The 19,727-nt window shown below is 39.8% G+C and overlaps 1 non-coding gene and 1 pseudogene across 1 annotated transcript; both read left to right on the plus strand.

Moving 5' to 3' along the window:
* The window catches only part of LOC132518479 (zinc finger protein 709-like), a 93,207-nt pseudogene extending 90,959 nt beyond the window's left edge, over window positions 1-2,248 (plus strand).
* Window positions 2,249-15,420: 13,172 nt separating this feature from the next.
* Window positions 15,421-15,493, plus strand: TRNAR-CCU (transfer RNA arginine (anticodon CCU)). Its single transcript has one exon. It is a non-coding gene; the product is annotated as a tRNA-Arg (tRNA).
* Window positions 15,494-19,727: the final 4,234 nt, after the last annotated feature.

Genomic DNA, 19,727 nt, shown 5'->3' on the forward strand with positions numbered 1-19,727 from the left:
AACACAAGCACTGCAATACCACCACAGTGATCTGAAAACTGAGATGGCTACTAAGTTACTGATGGGCAGGTAGCATATACAGCATGGATACACTGAACAAAGGGATGATTCACATCCTGGATGGGACAGACCTGGACATTGCAAGATTTTATCATATTACTTGGAAGGGTGCACAGTGTAAATTAGTATTTTCAGACTGCAATTGACCATAGGTAACTGACACCATCGAAAGCGAAACTGTGGGTAAGGGGGAACTGCTGTACATTGGTAAATAAACTAAGCATGGTCACAGCTCATTGTGGACCTAAAATCTAATATTTTTCTATAATTTCTAATAATTTGCATTATTTTTCTGGGTCTGCATTTTAGGGAAAAAAATGGGACAGTCTGTACAAAATTCAAGGGAGAAAACTAAGGTGAGTCACACACACAGTAGATATCAGTGTGCCACATGAGAATCCTGGTATGTCATAAACTTTTTAAAATAAAACAACCCCAGCTTCAAAGTTATCCATAAATTTTTTTCACCAAAAACATTTACTTAAACGTGACATAGATGTCCAGTGTTTTTGGAAACAATATTAAGAAACCCAATATATTAATATTACTGTTTTCATAATAGGTATGTCAAGTCCTCTTACAGAGCTTTCGGTATAAATCACCCTCAAAAAATTCAGAAAGGGCAAAAAACCTTCACTTTTGCTGTAAAATATAAAAATGTAATTCTAATACTAATAAATGTGAAATTGTTAAAGAAATCATCAATAATTTCTCATTTTTTATAGAAGTCATATGGTAGAAAAACTCTGTGAAAGCAAAGAAGGTAATCAAGATGGAGAAATTGTCAGCCAGATTCCAAATCTTAATCTGAACCAGAAAACCCTTTCTGGAGTAAAACCATGTGACTGTAATGTGTGTGGGAAAGTCTTCATGCGTCATTCATTCCTTAATAGGCACATCAGATCTCACAGTGGACACAAACCATATGAGTATCATGAATATGAGGAGAAGCCATATAAATGCAAGGGATGTGGGAAAGCCTTCAGTTACCACAAATCTGTTCACAGACATGAAAAGACTCACACCGGAGAGAAATCCTATGAATGTAAGGAATGTGGGAAAGCCTTCACATGGTTCACAACCTTTCAAAGACACATGATAACAACGCACTGGAGAAAGACCCTATAAATGGAAGGAATGTGGGAAAGCCTTTAGTTGTTCCACTTCATTTCGAGCACATGAAAGAAATCACACTGGAGAAAAACCCTATGAATGTCAGCAATGTGGTAAAGCCCTCAGCTGTCCCAGTTCCTTTCGAAGACATGAAAGGATTCACACTGCAGAGAAACAATACGAATGTAAACTATGTGAGAAAACCTTCAGTTCTCCTCTAGGTTTGCAAATACATGAAAGAATTCACACTGGAGAGAAACCCTATGAATGTAAGGAATGTGGTAAAGCCTTCATTGCTCTTTCAAGCATTCGTACACACATGATAACACATACTGGAGATGAACCTTATAAATGTAAGGAATCTGGGAAAGCCTCCATTTGTCCCAGTTCGTTTCGATCACATGAAAGGACTCACACTGGAGAGAAGTCAAATGAATGTATACAGTGTGGTAAAACTTCCAGTTGGCCCAGTTCATTTCGAATACACGAAAGAACTCACACTGGAGAGAAACCCTATGAATGTACAGAATGTGGGAAAACCTTCATTTATCACACAACCTTTCAAGGACACGTGAGAAAGCACACTGGAGAGAAACCCTATAAATGTAAAGAAAGAATGTGGGAAAGCCTTCACTTCTCCCTCAAGTGTTCAAACACACATGGTAACACGCACTGGAGAGGGACCTTGTAAGTAAGGAATGTGGAAAAGCATTCAGTTTTCCCAGTTCATTTAGAATACTTCAGAGAACTCACACAGGAGAGAAACCCTATGAATGTAAACAATGTGGCAGAGCCTTCGGTTGTTATGCATCCTTTCGAACACATGAAAAAACTCACACTGGAGAGAAACTTAATGAATGTACAGAATGTGGGAAAACCTTCATTTATTGCACTACCTTTCAAGGACACATGAGAATACACACTGGCAAGAAACCCTACAAATGTAGAGAAGGTCGGAAAGCCTTCAGTCGACCCAGTTCCTTTTGAAGGCATGAAAGATCTCATACTTAATGGAAACTTCTTGAATGTAAGCAATGTGGGGAAAACATCAGTTGGCCTTCATTCTTACATGTGAAAACTCCCACTGGAAAGAAACCCTATATGTGTAAGAAATCTGAGAAAGTCTGATACAAATTAATCCATGTATAATGTTCCAGAAAAAAATGAAAGAATAATTTTTAGAGTTACATCGTCTTTATCAGTGCCTCATTCTTAAAGGGGATCGCTCGACTGGATATTTACTACTTACGTTCAAAAATGAACACTGAAGGTTTCGGACGGAGCGCAGGTAGAGGACTGGGGTTGGCGGCTTGAACATAGCCTGAAGGGGTTAGTGCACCACAGCTAGCCGGGAGGGAGTCCGGGGAAAAGTCTGCACCTGCCGAAGAAGCAAGAGACTTTTTCTTCCCTCTTTGTTTCCTGGTGCGTGAGGAGAGGGGTTTAAGAACGCTGCTTAAAGGAACTCCACAGACGGGCGCGAGCTGCGGCTAAAAGCGCGGACCCCAGAGATGGGTGCGAGCCACGGCTACAAGCATGGACCCCAGAGACGGGCGGGAGATGCTAAGGCTGCTGCTGCCGCCACCAAGGGGCCTGTGTGTGAGCACAGGTCACTCTCCACACCCCTCTTCTGTGGAGCCTGTGCAGCCCGCCACTGCCAGGTTCCCGGGATCCAGGGACAACTTCCCCGGGAGAACGCGCGGCAGGCCTCAGGCTGGTGCAAAGTCATGCTGGCCTTTGCCGCCACAGGCCCGCCCTGCACTCCGTGCCCCTCCCTCCCTGCCGGCCTGAGTGCGCCAGAGCCCCTGAATCAGCGGCTCCATTAACCCCGTCCTGTCTGAGCAAAAAACAGACGCCCTCCAGCGACCTACATGCAGAGGCAGGGCCAAATCCAAAGCTGAGCCCTGGTGAGCTGTGAGAACAAAGAAGAGAAAGGGAAATCTCTCCCATCAGCCTCAGAAGCAGCGGATTAAAGCTCCACAATCAACTTGATATACCCTGCATCTGTGGAATACCTGAATAGACAACCAATCATCCCAAATTAAGGAAGTGGACTTTAGGAGCAAGATCTATGACTTTTTTCCCTTTTCCTCTTTTTGTGAATGTGTATGTGTATGCTTCTGTGTGAGATCTTGTCTGTATAGTCTTGCTTCCACCATTTGTCCTAGGGTTCTATCTGTCCATGGTTTTTTTTAAAATTTTTTTCTTAATAATTAGTTTTAATTTTAATAATGTTATTATACTTTACCTTCATTCTTTTTCTTTTTTTCCTTCCTTCCTTCCTTCCCTCCCTTAGACAATGAATCATCCCAAATTGAGGAGGTGGTCTCTGAGAGCAAGATTTATGATTTTTCCCTTTACCTCTTTTAGTGAGGGTGTATGTGTATGCTTCCGTGTAAGATTTTGTCTGTATAGTTTTGCTTCCAACATTTGTCCTAAGGTTCTATCCGTCCCTTTTTTTTCTAAATAAGAATTTTTTAATTCAATAACTTTATTATACTTTATTTTATTTTTACTGTATCTTCTTTCTTTCTTTTCTCCTTCTTTCCCTCCTTCCTCCCTCCCTCCTTTCTTTCCTTCTTGCCTTCTTTCCTTCTTTGCTTCTTTCTTCCTTCCTTCCTTCCTTCCCTCCTTTCCTTCTTTCTTTCCTCATACTTTTACTAATTCTCTCTACTTTTTCTTCCTTTTATTCTGAGCCGTGTGGATGAAAGGCTCTTGATGCTCCAGCCAGGAGTCAGGGCTCTGCCTCTGAGGTAGGAGAGCCAACTTCAGGACACTCGTCCACGAAAGACCCCCCAGCTCCACATAATATCAAATAGCGAAAATCTCCCAGAGACCTCCATCTTAACACCAGCACCCAGCTTCACTCAACGACCAGCAAGCCACAGTGCTGGACAACCTATGCCAAACAACTAGCAAAACAGGAACACAACCCCACCCATTAGCAGAGAGGCTGCCTAAAATCATAATAAGGCCACAGACACCCCAAAACACACCACCAGACGTGAACCTACCCACTAGAGAGACAAGATCCAGCCTCATCCACCACAACACAGGCACTAGTCCCCTCCACCAGGAAGCCTACACAACCCACTCAACCAACCTTAGCCACTGGAGACAGACATCAAAAACAGCGGGAACTACGAACCTGCAGTCTGCAAAAAGGAGACCCCAAACACAGTAAGATAACCAAAATGAGAAGACAGAAAAACACACAGCAGATAAAGGAGCAAGATAAAAATGCACCAGACCTAACAAATGAAGAGGAAACAGGCAGTCTACCTGAAAAAGAATTCAGAATAATGATAGTAAGTATGATCCGAAATCTTGGAAATAGAATGGACAAAATGCAAGAAACAGTTAACAAGGACCTAGAAGAAATAAAGATGAAACAAGCAACAATGAACAACACAATAAATGAAATGAAATTAATGAAATTAAATGAAATTAATGGGATGGGATCTAGATGGGATCAATAGCAGAATAACTGAGGCAGAAGAACGGATAAGTGACCTGGAAGATAAAATAGTGGAAATAACTACTGCAGAGCAGAATAAAGAAAAAAGAATGAAAAGAACTGAGGACACTCTCAGAGACCTCTGGGACAACATTAAATGCACCAACATTCGAATTATAGGGGTTCCAGAAGTAGAAGAGAAAAAGAAAGGGACTGAGAAAATATTTGAAGAGATTATAGTTGAAAACTTCCCTAATATGGGAGAGGAAATAGTTAATCAAGTCCAGGAAGCACAGAGAGTCCCATACAGGATAAATACAAGGAGAAATACGCCAAGACACATATTAATCAAACTGTCAAAAATTAAATACAAAGAAAGCATATTAAAAGCAGCAAGGGAAAAACAACAAATAACACATAAGGGAATCCCATAAGGTTAACAGCTGATCTCTCAGCAGAAACCCTACAAGCCAGAAGGGAGTGGCAGGACATACTGAGAGTGATGAAGGAGAAAAACTTGCAGCCAAGACTACTCTAACCAGCAAGGATCTCATTCAGATTTGATGGAGAAATTAAAACCTTTACAGACAAGCAAAAGCTGAGCGAGTTCACTACCAAACCAGCTTTACAACAAATGCTAAAGGAACTTCTCTAGACATGAAACACAAGAGAAGGAAAAGACCTACAATAACGAACCCAAAACAATTTAGAAAATGGGAATAGGAACATACATATCGATAATTACCTTAAATGTAAATGGACTAAATGCTCCCACCAAAAGACACAGATTGGCTGAATGGATACAAAAACAAGACCCTTATATATGATGTCTACAAGAGACCCACTTCAGACCTAGGGAAACATACAGACTGAAAGTGAGGGGATGGAAAAAGATATTCCATGCAAATGGAAAGCAAAAGAAAGCTGGAGTAGCAATTCTCATATCAGACAAAATAGACTTTAAAATAAGGACTATTAAAAGAGACAAGGACACTACATAATGATCAAGGGATCGAGCCAAGAAGAAGATATAACAATTGTAAATATTTATGCACCCATCATAGGAGCACCTCAATACATAAGGCAAATACTAACAGCCATAAAAGGGGAAATCGACAGTAACACATTCATAGTAGGGGACTTTAACACCCCACTTTCACCAATGACAGATCATCCAAAATGAAAATAAATAAGGAAACACAAGCTTTAAATGATACATTAAACAAGATGAACTTAATTGATACTTATAGGACACTCCATCCAAAAACAACAGAATACACATTTTTCTCAAGTGCTCATGGAACATTCTCCAGGATAGATCATGTTTGGGTCACAAATCAAGCCTTGGTAAATTTAAGAAAATTGAAATTGTATCAAGTATCTTTTCTGACCACAATGCCATGAGACTAGATATCAATTACAGGAAAAGATCTGTAAAAAATACAAACACATGGAGGCTAAACAATACACTACTTAATAACCAAGTGATCACTGAAGAAATCAAAGAGGAAATAAAAAAATACCTAGAAACAAATGACAATGGAGACACAACGACCCAAAACCTATGGGATGCAGCAAAAGCAGTTCTAAGGGGGAAGTTTATAGCAATACAAGCCCACCTTAAGAGGCAGGAAACATCTGGAATAAACAACCTAACCTTGCACCTCAAGCAATTAGAGAAAAGAACAAAAAAACCCCAAAGCTAGCAGAAGGAAAGAAATCATAAAAATCAGATCAGAAATAAATGAAAAAGAAATGAAGGAAACAATAGCAAAGATCAATAAAACTAAAAGCTGGTTCTTTGAGAAGATAAACAAAATAGATAAACCACTAGCCAGACTCATCAAGAAAAAAAGGGAGAAGACTGAAGTCAATAGAATTAGAAATGAAAAAGGAGAGGTAACAACTGACACTGCAGAAATAAAAAAGATCATGAGAGACTACTACAAGCAACTCTATGCCAATAAAATGGACAATCTGGATGAAATGGACAAATTTTTAGAAATGCACAACCTGCCAAGACTGAATCAGGAAGAAATAGAAAATATGAACAGACCAATCACAAGCACTGAAATTGAAATTGTGATGAAAAATCTTCCAACAAAAGCCCAGGACCAGATGGCTTCACAGGCGAATTCTATCAAACATTTAGAGAGGAGCTAACACCTATCCTTCTCAAACTCTTCCAAAATATAGCAGAGGGAGGAACACTCCCAAATTCCTGCTACGAGGCCACCATCACCTTGATACCAAAACCAGACAAGGATGTCACAAAGAAAGAAAACTACAGGCCAATATCACTGATGAACATAGATGCAAAAATCCTCAACAAAATACTAGCAAACAGAATCCAACAGCACATTAAAAGGATCATACACCATGATCAAGTGGGGTTTATTCCAGGAATGCAAGGATTCTTCAATATACGCAAATCTATCAATGTGATAAACCATATTAACAAATTGAAGGAGAAAAACCATATGATCATCTCAATAGATGCAGAGAAAGCTTTTGACAAAATTCAACACCCATTTATCATAAAAACCCTGCAGAAAGTAGGCATAGAGAGAACTTTCCTCAACATAATAAAGGCCATATATGACAAGCCCACAGCAAACATCATCCTCAATGGTGAAAAACTGAAAGCATTTCCACTAAGATCAGGAACAAGACAAGGTTGCCCACTCTCACCACTTTTATTCAACATAGTTTTGGAAGTTTTAGCCACAGCAGTCAGAGAAGAAAAGGAAATAAAAGGAATCCAAATCGGAAAAGAAGTAAAGCTGTCACTGTTTGCAGATGACATGATCCTATACATAGAGAATCCTAAAGATGCTACCAGGAAACTACTAGAGCTAATCAATGAATTTGGTAAAGTGGCAGGATACAAAATTAATGCACAGAAATCTCTGGCATTCCTATATACTAATGATGAAAAATCTGAAAGTGAAATCAAGAAAACACTCCCATTTACCATTGCAACAAAAAGAATAAAATATCTAGGAATAAACCTACCCAAGGAGACAAAAGACCTGTATGCAGAAAATTATAAGACACTGATGAGAGAAATTAAAATTAATACAAATGGATGGAGAGATATACCATGTTCTTGGATTGGAAGAATCAACATTGTGAAAATGACTCTACTACCCAAAGCAATCTATAGATTCAATGGAATCCCTATCAAACTACCACTGGCATTTTTCACAGAACTAGAACAAAAAATTTTGCAATTTGTATGGAAACACAAAAGACCCCGAATAGCCAAAGCAATCTTGAGAACGAAAAAAGGAGCTGGAGTAATCAGGCTCCCTGACTTCAGACTATACTACAAAGCTACAGTAATCAAGACAGTATGGTACTGGCACAAAAACAGAAAGATAGATCAATGGAACAGGATAGAAAGCCCAGAGATAAACCCACGCACATATGGACACCTTATCTTTGATAAAGGTGGCAGGAATGTACAGTGGAGAAAGGACAGCCTCTTCATTAAGTGGTGCTGGGAAAACTGGACAGGTACATGTAAAAGTATGAGATTAGATCACTCCCTAACACCATACACAAAAATAAGCACAAGGGCTTCCCAGTGGCACAGTGGTCAGGAATCCGCCTGCTAATGCAGGGGACACGGGTTCGAGCCCTGGTCCGGGAAGATCCCACATGCCGCAGAGCAACTAGGCCCGTGCGCCACAACTACTGAGCCTGCGCTCTAGAGCCCGAGAGCCACAACTCCTGAAGCCCACGTGCCTAGAGCCCATGTTCCACAACAAGAGAAGCCACTGCAATGAGAAGCCTGTGCACTGCAATGAAGAGCAGCCCCTGCTCACTGCAACCAGAGAAAACCCATGCACAGCAACAAAGACCCAACGTAGCCAAACAATAAAAATAAAATAAAATAAAATAAAAAGCTCAAAATGGATTAAAGACCTAAATGTAAGGCCAGAAACTATCAAACTCTTAGAGGAAAACATAGGCAGAACACTCTATGACATAAATCACAGCAAGATCCTTTCTGACCCACCTCCTAGAGTAATGGAAATAAAAACACAAACAAATGGGACCTAATGAAACTTCAAAGCTTTTGCACAGCAAAGGAAACCATAAACAAGACCAAAAGACAACACTCAGGATGGGAGAAAATATATCCAAATGAACCAACTGACAAAGGATTAATCTCCAAAATTTACAAGCAGCGCATGCAGCTCAAGAACATAAGAACAAACAACCCAATACAAAAATGGGCAGAAGACCTAAATAGACATTTCTCCAAAGAAGATATACAGACTGCCAACAAACACATGAAAGAATGCTCAACATCATTAATCATTAGAGAAATGCAAATCAAAACTACAATGAGATATCATCTCACACCAGTCAAGATGGCCATCATCAAAAAATCTAGAAACAATAAATGCTGGAGAGGGTGTGGAGAAAAGGGAACCCTCTTACACTGTTGGTGGGAATGTAAATTGATACAGCCACTGTGGAGAACAGTATGGAGGTTCCTTAAAAAGCTACAAATAGAACTACCATATGACCCAGCAATCCCACTACTGGGCATATACCCTGAGAAAACCATAATTCAAAAAGAGTCATGTACCAAAATGTTCATTGCAGCTCTATTTACAATAGCCAGGAGATGGAAACAACCTAAGTGCCCATCATCGGATGAATGGATAAAGAAGATGTGGCACATATATACAATGGAATATTACTCAGCCATAAAAAGAAACGAAATTGAGCTATTTGTAATGAGGTGGATAGACCTAGAGTCTGTCATACAGAGTGAAGTAAGTCAGAAAGAAAAAGACAAATACCGTATGCTAACACATATATATGGAATTTAAGAAAAAAAATGTCATGAAGAACCTAGGGGTAAGGCAGGAATAAAGACGCAGACCTCCTAGAGAACGGACTTGAGGTTATGGGGAGGGGGAAGGGTGAGCTGTGACAGGGCGAGAGAGAGTCATGGACATATACACACTAACAAACGTAAGGTAGATAGCTAGTTGGAAGCAGCCGCATGGCACAGGGATATTGGCTTGGTGCTTTGTGACAGCCTGGAGGGGTGGGATAGGGAGGGTGGGAGGGAGGGAGACACAAGAGGGAAGAGATATGGGAACATATGTATATGTATGACTAGTAAAAGATGGCATAAATTTGTAAATATCATAGAGTATATAGTCTCATGTGAATTATTTCTATGTTTTGCCCTTTGCTCTTTGTCATTCCATCTGGCTAGGATTTGAATAATAAAGAGTTTGCATTAACACATAATTGACCAGGGGATTTTTGCAGAAACTAACACCTGTGGCTGGCAATTTGTTATGTAAATGAATATTGAAACACCCACATTTGAGTAAATATCAACAACTTTTTTTGCACTCAATGTATTTATTTGAAACTTTGTACATGTCTTACAAAAGCATTCTAATATTTCTTTAGAGTGTGATAGGCAGTATAGCAAGCAGAACATCTATTACAAACATACCGTGTTTCACTGTGCTTTCCCCTGGAAGAGCAGACTTTCTGGCGGCTTTTTTTTTTTTTTTTTTTTTTTTTGGTCCTGTGGATATTATTTCCTCTAGAATATGTTCGTTTATTTTACCTGATAGTCGACAAGGTGGATCTTTGCGGGGGACTCTTTTAAAAACGTCACAAGAAGGACCAGGTGCAGGACTACCACTGCATTCACCAGAATGGTCAGTTACCCATTCTCTAGCTACTGCTAACAACAATTGCTTGTAAGTCATTTAATTAAGACTACAATAAATTTAAATGCATTGAATAAACCGCAGTTACTCAAATGGAAACCCACTTTCTTATACCATTTTCAAGTTTTCCAGAGGATATTGAAGTTTGCCAGATACTGATCAGATCGATCGACTCCTTTCATATATTTATTATACTCTAATATACAAATGGGCTTAGTTATCTGATGGCCAGTCCTCCTGTCTTCCTTTCCTGTAGATGCTATGGAAGCATCATGAATAGTTGTCACCCTGTGGACTAGCCTCTTGTCTTTCCATATAGGAAGAATCACTTCTCCCTTCCATAAGGATGTTATTTCTCCCCTCTGTAGATTTTTAGATTTCTCCTTTAATTGGTTTGGTAGACCATGATTCTCCTATAGTCCCACAAACTCTGGTTTTATATTTCAACAGTATTTCAGATGTGAACACACTGTTTTATTTTTCAGTAGTATTTCAGATGTGGACACACTGTTGTAATAATTGTCTTGGTAAATATGGTGCCATGAACCAAGATAAGGTTGTACGACTGATAATATTGTTTCTTTACTTCACCTGTGTAAATCTCAAGGTTGCATATATAACCAGTTTCACTTTCGCTAACAATTCTGACCAAAATTCCATATTTTGTAAGTTTTCCAGGATTTGAATCTGAGTTGTCCTCTCCACTTTATCATTCTCTCGTCAAGTGATAGCTCTTGTTTGGGTATACAGATTGATTGAAATTTTGATAGAAAATAATCCAAAAGAGGTTTAACTTTTGAAATGCTGCAGGAAGTGGAGTTTTCCGAGTTATCATTAAAGTGAAGAAATGTCTATTTGTTCAAACCTTTTTCTCTTCATAATCTTTCGAAAGATAGATAGGTGTTTCAATTAAGGGATCAGTCGACCAATATTCTTTCCAGTGTGACTTTCTTATTTGTCCCATCGAAAGTATTAGCCCAAGAAACTTCTTTGTGTCACTGTTGGTTACATCAGTCCATTTTAAAGCCTTACCATACTTTTTATATGATTTTTCATTCTGTTGGTGATACAAGTTTGTTTGAGAAGGAACCAACTCAAGAAAGTTGTTACCAAATATTGTTATTTCACTAACACTTTGTGGGTTATTTGCACCTGGCACACTGTAGAGTCTTCTGATTTTCAGGAAATGTTGTCTTCAGTCCACTCTTCTGTAGAAGCAAAGGAGCATTCTCCAGCACTGTGAGTTACATTTTCATTTCCTGTATCAGAATCAATCATTAAGGTTTTTTGTCTTTTTGTTGGTCTAATATTCACATTGTCTGAATCAGAACTATATTCTGAGACACTAGTATATACGTCACATGGACAATCAGAGAAAGTATCTGCATAAAATTCACCAAAAAATTCTTCTTCACTCAAAATTTCACGATGCATCATTTTTGAAAATTGTATGGCCATAAACTTGCGTTTATAATAGATAACAAGGTTGGAACAAAAACCTAATGGAGCAAAGTGTGAATGATAATGACAATCACAAGTTGTATAATGAACCTTGATCAATTTTAAGCTCTAACAACTCTGCACAGTGATGTTAATTGTATCACTCTCTAAAAACGTATTGGTACATCTCTGGTCAATAACATTCAGGTAACAAAAGATATATTAATACACCTCTTGTCAATAATGTGTTAAGAGGGACTTCCCTGGTGATCCAGTGGCCAAGACTCCGCACTCCCAATGCCAGGGGGCCGGGTTCGATCCCTGGTCAGGGAACTAGATTCCACATGCTGCAACTAAGAGTTCACATGCTACAAAAATAAAAATTCCACATGCTGCAACTAAGACCCAATGCAGCCAAATAAATAAATAACTACTAAAAAAAATAATTGTTAAGACAGACCTGTCACTGAACAATAAAATGTAGAATTGGAGTTGGCTTTCCTACCTTGTTTTGTCACCTGGGTAATGTGACATTTTCTATAATCCATTTCTCTTATGGTTCCATGTGAGAATTCACATGTAGCCTCACTTGCATGAGATTTGAAATTCAGAAGTACAGGAGGCATTAGTCAGATTTCAGCAGCGTGCAGGGAGACAGACGTGCAGGAACTTTGAGGACACTTGTTCTAGCCTGTTTTCCTGATTCCTTACCCTGCCAATCCAGAGTATCCTGGAAACCATAATCAGCTGGTTGACTTCCATTTTCTCAGACGTGTAGGTTTCCACACATCTTCACAAGTTCCACATCAAAGATCCATCGTATTTTGGATTTGGATTTTCCTGCAAGTTTCCATGAGTCCACCAGGCAACTAATTCTAACTTTCATGGTTCAGAGTGTTCTCTGATGCTTGGACGTCCATCTTCTCTAGATCATATTCATATAAGGTCTAATTTGTGTAGTAAACACCTAATTCTGGTAATACTGATAGTGACCATGTGTTCCTGATTCCACTATGACAGCTATGGTTGCACAGTCCAAAAGAACCATATTGGAGTTTGTTCCTCTGCTGCACTGTTCAGTGACTGCCCTGGCCCAGCCCCTCCACCTTCCTTATATCAGGCAGATTGTGGGTGCTTCCCGTTGCTCACAGCTGTACACAATTCCTCAGTACATTTTCAATTATGTTTGATTGTGATTACAAACAATACATTTTTGTTGAACAAAATCTTCTGTTGTTTCTTAGAAATATTTTCATTAACTGTTTTCATACAATTTGCACACTAATAAACGTGTTTTTCATTTCCTGAACACGTATATTTAAATATTCTGTTGTGACTATGAATTTTCAGGTGAACTTTGTAATTTGGTCAAGTTAATTGCTACACGTTCTCATTCAATAATCCCTTGTGTATACATGTTCCGGTATTTCTTTCCTCGGGTAAATTTTATTTTTATTTCTACATAGTTACGATTTTTGTCTTGAAACGAATTTCTCATTTGTTTTGTCAGCGTCATGTGGCCAGAACCCACTGGGATCACACCAGCAGTCAACAAGAGTGGTGTCCTAAATTGTAGTACTCAGAATGACCACAAACCCTAAATGACTGGATTTATCAGTAAGGGTGCTCAAAAGGATTTACAATTTGGCTTTTGGTAGGTGATTTGATTACTCTTCAGGGAAGCAAGATATTTCTGGATGTACTGGATGCTGCAAGAAGGTGAACTTAATTCTATCATAGGTAATCATAATCAATGTTTTCTAGAAGACAAAAACAGTGTAGTGAAGCTAAATCTAATTCACAGGAAGCTCCACAGTCAGTCATATTATTGAGAAGAGCAGAATCTTGGTAATTTTTATGATTTGGAACTGTCTCATCGTTTTTAGTGATATGGTTACAAAATACCCTTATTTTTGTCTTGATCCATTTGCGATCACTGAACAGCTTTGTCTGATGATGCAAGTGTTTGACATTTTTCTCTTCAACATGATAAAAGAACACAAGGCCAGCATCCAGTCCCCTAGTGTTACTTTTTACCTTTCCTACCCATTATCTAAACACTCTTATACTTCCTGTGGTATACTGGATGGATAGTGTTTACCATAAAGTACCTCAGTGAAAATATATAAATTCACTTCTTAGTAAAGTATACAATACCTTTTAATATCTCCTTTATAACTCAGCTGATACCTATATGTTCAGGTAAATTGTGAGAGAACACAAACCTAGCAAGAGAGAAACACAGGATCACTGTTCTAGTTAAGCATTTCTTGCTCAGAGACTATACTCTTGATGCTATTTCAACATGCCTGGCACTAGATTCAACACATACCCAGTTTAGCACAAATAAGGCACTCTAGGATTTGGATATAGAGGCATGAAACAAGTTCTTACAGTCCTGCTGCTCATATTTTTGTGGGAAAAGGGAGATAGTTAACAACTTATGAAGCTTTGGTTTATAAGATGGAAATGAGAGCTTTGAAGGAAAGTAAATAATGACATGTCAGATAATAGAGAGGCTGGGAGTGTGTGTATATCTTTCTTATGAGGGTAGGAGCCTCAAGTGAGTGAGGATGTCATTATTGATCACTTGCATTTCTATTAACTTACAGGAACTGCTTGGGTGTGGAAGTAAATAGAGGGCAGCAGTGTAGAAAGTCCTGCTTTCTTTGATTAACAGTAAAGATTCCCCATAAAGGTAAAGATATAGATATAGTTCATCTTCATTTTTACAGTTTCCTGTACACAACATGTGATCATGAGTTTGGACATAGGTTTCTGGGACTTGAGACTTTCCTTTGATCCGGCCACAGATATTTGTGGCATCTTTTTGTTTAACATCCTTTAAGAAACTATTCACTTTAACTATTTCAAGTTTTATATTTGGCATTTTCATTTTGCTTGTATACTGACTGAAACAGTATATACTCTATTAAACCCTGGAGTTCCCCCCAGTCTGAGAAAAGGTTATGTTCATCTGCACTGTTCTAGCCCAGCCTGAGTTTATACCGTGAGTAGAGTGATATGTATGTAAGTCTACTGTGATTTCCTGGTGGAAACAACAAAAAGAGCTATCGATGTTTAGAAGGCAATCATCCAAGGAATAACTGAGGTGAGCTACAGAGAGAGGGTATAATTTTGAGTAATATCCTAATATAATGTGAAAGGAGATAGTGGAAAATTTTAATGCCTTTCTATAAGAGAATTAGTTGAAAGCTTTTTATTTTCAGTGACCCACGAAGCCTCATATCCCATCTTACTGTTCACAGGTATCATTTCTATATGCTTAGACTTAAAGCACATATTCTAGAGTAGGAGGATACAAAAGTAACAGCTCTGAGTTTTATTAAAGAGCAAAGGAAAGCCAAATTCTGTCCATTTTTAGTGCTAACTTACATTTTCTTAGCACTGTAAAGATTGTCATTTCATAATTATTAGTCTCCCTTTTGACGTCCCTGCAAGTCATTCCTTCCATCATTCCTAACGTCTTAATGAGAAGGTTAACCATGGTAGAAGAGGTTATTACCCAAACGTACAGAGCTCACAGTAATGGAATCTCAGTTTTGAAAGCCTAATGTATGCCACCAACTTATCACTTGTCAAAATTTTAAACTCAGAAGAACACTGCAAGGGACTTCCCTGGTGGTCCAGTGGCTAAGACTCTGTGCTCCTAATGCAAGAGGCCCAGGTTCAATCCCTGGTCAGGGAACTAGAACCCACGTGCCACAACTAAAGATACTGCATGCTGCAACTGAAGAGCCCATATGCTGCAGCTAAGACCTGACACAGCCAAATAAATAATTTTTTAAAAAAAGAAGAATAACACTGCAAGAAATTACTCACTTTGAAAGAAAATATGGCATCAAATTTCACAGATGACTCAAGTGGCAATATGTTCTATTTATGTTACATTCTGGAAAGGCATACCTAGGGACCTAAACCATCAGTCAGTGGTGAAGGGGTTTGGTAGAAAGGGGCATCACAAAAATGTTCTTTTGGGGTGATGGAGTATAACCCATCTTTTGGTGGTAACGTTACTGTACATTTGTGAAAACTCACAACTACACTTAAAATATGGTATATATAGGTATTTAAAATAACTAACAAAAAGCAATGCTTTCACATGCTAGGAAAATGTTAATCTTTGCTGAATCTTGATTTTTACATGTGCAACAGTTATTTCCACCACCTTTTGGTACTACTTACAAAGAACTGAAGGACCAGGAAGAAGGACTCAGTCCTCAACAGGCCTCTCTTGAAATCTCAATTTAGAAAACACCCTCTAGGGCTGTACTGGCCCTCATCTCATAACAGGAGTGGAGTGAGAGGGCTCCCAGATCTTTTGAGTTTAAGTTAGGTTCCACGGTCAGATCTTTGGAAGTACTATGTTTCTGAAACATAAAGGTGTATCCCACAGTCTCCCCAAGTGGAATCTGCCTGGGAACATCCTAATTCATGATCATCAGCATCATATCTTTTCCAGGCTCATCTTTAGGCCATTTCCAGCTCTATGTTTTCCAGCTCAAGCCTACTCTGTGCCCCCTACTGGCAAACATCTTTAGAAATCCACACCTGCCCCACTCTGGAAAATTTCTCTGTGGCAACACCAGGGGGTTGTGAGCTGAGATGGTGGAAGAAACAGTGGTCAAACCCATGTCATGGGTACATACCTCTCAGCTGCAACAATCCCAGGTGTCCCATAATTATCATCTCTACTTGCTTACTTACAAAATACTTAAACATCAGCAGATTTTGAACAGGAAAACAAAAGGATCTAGACTCTGACCAAATAACAGGCACTACGTTAGCGTTGCCCTCCCCACACTCCTACACCACAAAGGCCCTAGCAGCCACCCCTCATGCCTCTCAAGTCTCTAAACCACCCATGATGGCCATAAACCAGGACATTCTGGTGTAAGAAACTATTCTCAGCCTAGTGCTAAACACAGAGCAGCCACTGTTGGTAATGGACACAGTCTGGAAATGGAGGATCTCAGAGGCCCTGAGCTGATGATTCAGTGTAGCCAGCTTTCCATTTTGTCTTGAGTCGTGAAGCCAGGATCCCTCAGGCTTTTTCACCACAGAGGCTTCCTCATTGAAAGGATAATGGTACCTACAGGATAAAGCCAAAATTGGGACCTCTGGCACATCTCAACTACAGGAGAAAGTGTGTTCCCTTCTGAGTAATGCAGTTGTTCTGGAGGAGGTCACCCCTTTTCTAGACTCATTGGCCATTTGGAGAGTCGCTTAGGATCACATGAAGGACCATGAGAGTTCATATACTTTATAGACCATGTGCTACCACCACACCGATGGAGTCCACTGGAGAGAATGGCAGGTTCTGCCCCCGATCAAAGAAGATATCCCTGATAAAAACTGCACCCAAGCATCCGCTCAAATTCCAGCAAGCACACTAGCACTACAGGATGCCCTGGCCAATAGTCAAACTCATCTGCACATTTTCACAGATCCTCTGACCGTTGCCAATGATCTTGCTATCCAGTCCCACCAACAGTGACAAGAACTCCTTATCACCACTCTGGAATAAAGAACTCTGGGAATGTCTTGCTTCACAGTTACCCAATCAAGGTCACTCCTAACTGCACATATGAAACTCTGCACGTAAGAAACCTCTCAAACCTGATGGCATTAATCTTGTCTCTGTGGGCCCATGATGTGTGAAACCGTTGAGAGACCTCTACCCTAAAGCTCTAGGCTAAAGCTCTACCCTAAAGCCCTAAAGCTCTAGGATGCAAGGGACTCCCCTCTGCCATGGCTAACTTACTAACTGTCAAGTTTACCTGATAAGGAAAACAATGCCCCTAGTAGTATAATCAATGGACATAATTTGCAGGCTGAGGAAGGGGTCCCTACAGCTGATGGAAAATAGACCTAATAGGACCCTTCATCCCCTCAGCAGGACTACTTGCTATATGCTCTGACCATGGTATATACTTATATAGACATACTCCTCACTTATCCTATTAGACACACCACTGATGAAGCCAAAACGGAAGGACTCACCAAGACACTGATGTGACCTACTCATTTCTCAAAAACCAAAAAAACCCTCAAGACACTGGGCTCTAGAAAAAGGCATTCTGTGGCACTTTTACTTCTTATGACCCCAGGATACAGCCCTCACAGAAGTTAGAATGGCTTCCTTAGACAAACTGTGTTAACTTCTAAATGAGTCTTCCTGCTGTTTGAGGCATTAGTTAGACCCTCCCACCCACCACCCACCTCGGTACATGGGCCCATTACTTTGTTCTGATCATCAGGCTTAGTGACACCTTATAAATAGAGGCCTTTCTGCACGAGACATTTCTGTCAAATGGTCATTCTCAACAATCCTTTTGTTTACTGTAAGAGTTTCCAGTAGCAAACACTCATATCCCACCACCGGACCTTCCTCCTAACACCACCTATACTCTGTACCCTGGATGTCAATATTTTATTTGGGGCATCCTCCTTCATAACACGCTGTGGCCCTTCCCAACACAAATGTGTTTTCCTACCGATTGCACTCACTGTCCTGAGAGTCACTGGCATTGCCCAGGGCACACGATGCCATTCAACAAACTCACATCACTGATCCCAGTCAAGAAATGTCTGAAACACTCTAAACACATGCAGCAGGCAACTAACATTTTAGAGACTTTCCATGAAGGGGAACTCCCTGGCAGCCATGGTGGCTGATGACTAGTTGGCTTTAGACTATTGGCCACCCGGGGAAAGTTCTGTTCCCTTAAAGGATTGCTTGCTGCCTGTGGGTAAACAACATGGCAAGGGGCCACCAATAACTCAACACATGAGAAAACAAATGAAAATAATGAATAACATAACTAAGGTAATTGAATTGAGTTCTGGAACCCCACTGACATATTTTCCTGGATTTCTCCAACTCCTTAGGATGACTGGAATTGGAATGCTTTTTTCAAGACTTCCTCATTTTAACATGTTGCTTGTGCTTTTCACATGGCTACTCAAATTCTTGTGAGATGTGGCATAATTCAGTCCACAATCATCAGGAGTGACTTTAATAAAGACACTGATTCCACTTTCAATGTGTGACTGTTAATTGGTTTTAGATACTCACCCTGCCTGGTCCGCAATAGGCAATCAAGTTACAAAGGTAGACACATGCCTCTTTTCTCTTTGTGCCAGTGGATAGGAGGGTCAAACCCTGAATACCCAAACTCAACTCCTTGATACATTAGAGGCCCAACCCACTCTCCTCTTTGCTGCAGCCACCTGCACCCACTTACACTTGCCCTACTCTCCTAAAAATTGCCTTTGCGGAATAAACCGGGAGCAGAAGCCAGTCGAGCCAGTAAACTGTAGGAACACATGAATTGCTGGAGACACAGTGTAAACTAGCTCGAGAATTAAAAGGTCTGCAGAACCCAGTCTTAGAGGGCCACCCACAATTCATGAATTCTTCCTGAAGGAGCCAAACTATGTTCTTACCATAAATATTTTTTTTTTAAAAATTGCCTCATGCTTCATGCAGCAAACAGGGAAATATTTTGATATATACACAGTGCATTCTGTTCTTTGCATCTTAGGCTATTTCTCAAAGGAAACTAGCTTGCCAACGCTTTATCTGATTAGAGAAAGAGCAATTATGCAACTCCAGCCCTTTTCAGCTTTCCTCTCTGATTTAAAAAAAAAAAAAAAGGAAAAAAAGAAGGGCTGAGAACTTTCTCTGATTTTCGTAGTCCAGTCCATAGAAACAGTCCTATGCACAGTCTCCTCCACCAAAACACTGCAGGCTCAATCATAACATAATGGAACATATTCCATCCCAAAGACCTTACCACCATATATCATTAGGGTCCCAATACAGTAACAGTGGATTAAAACAGAGAGCTGCAAGACATAGACTCTACTCAAGAATGAGCTTCTGGGACTACTCAAACACGAGGAAGAAAAATTCAAGG

This window comes from Lagenorhynchus albirostris, chromosome 3, assembly GCF_949774975.1.
Source record: "Lagenorhynchus albirostris chromosome 3, mLagAlb1.1, whole genome shotgun sequence".
NCBI lineage: Eukaryota > Metazoa > Chordata > Mammalia > Artiodactyla > Delphinidae > Lagenorhynchus > Lagenorhynchus albirostris.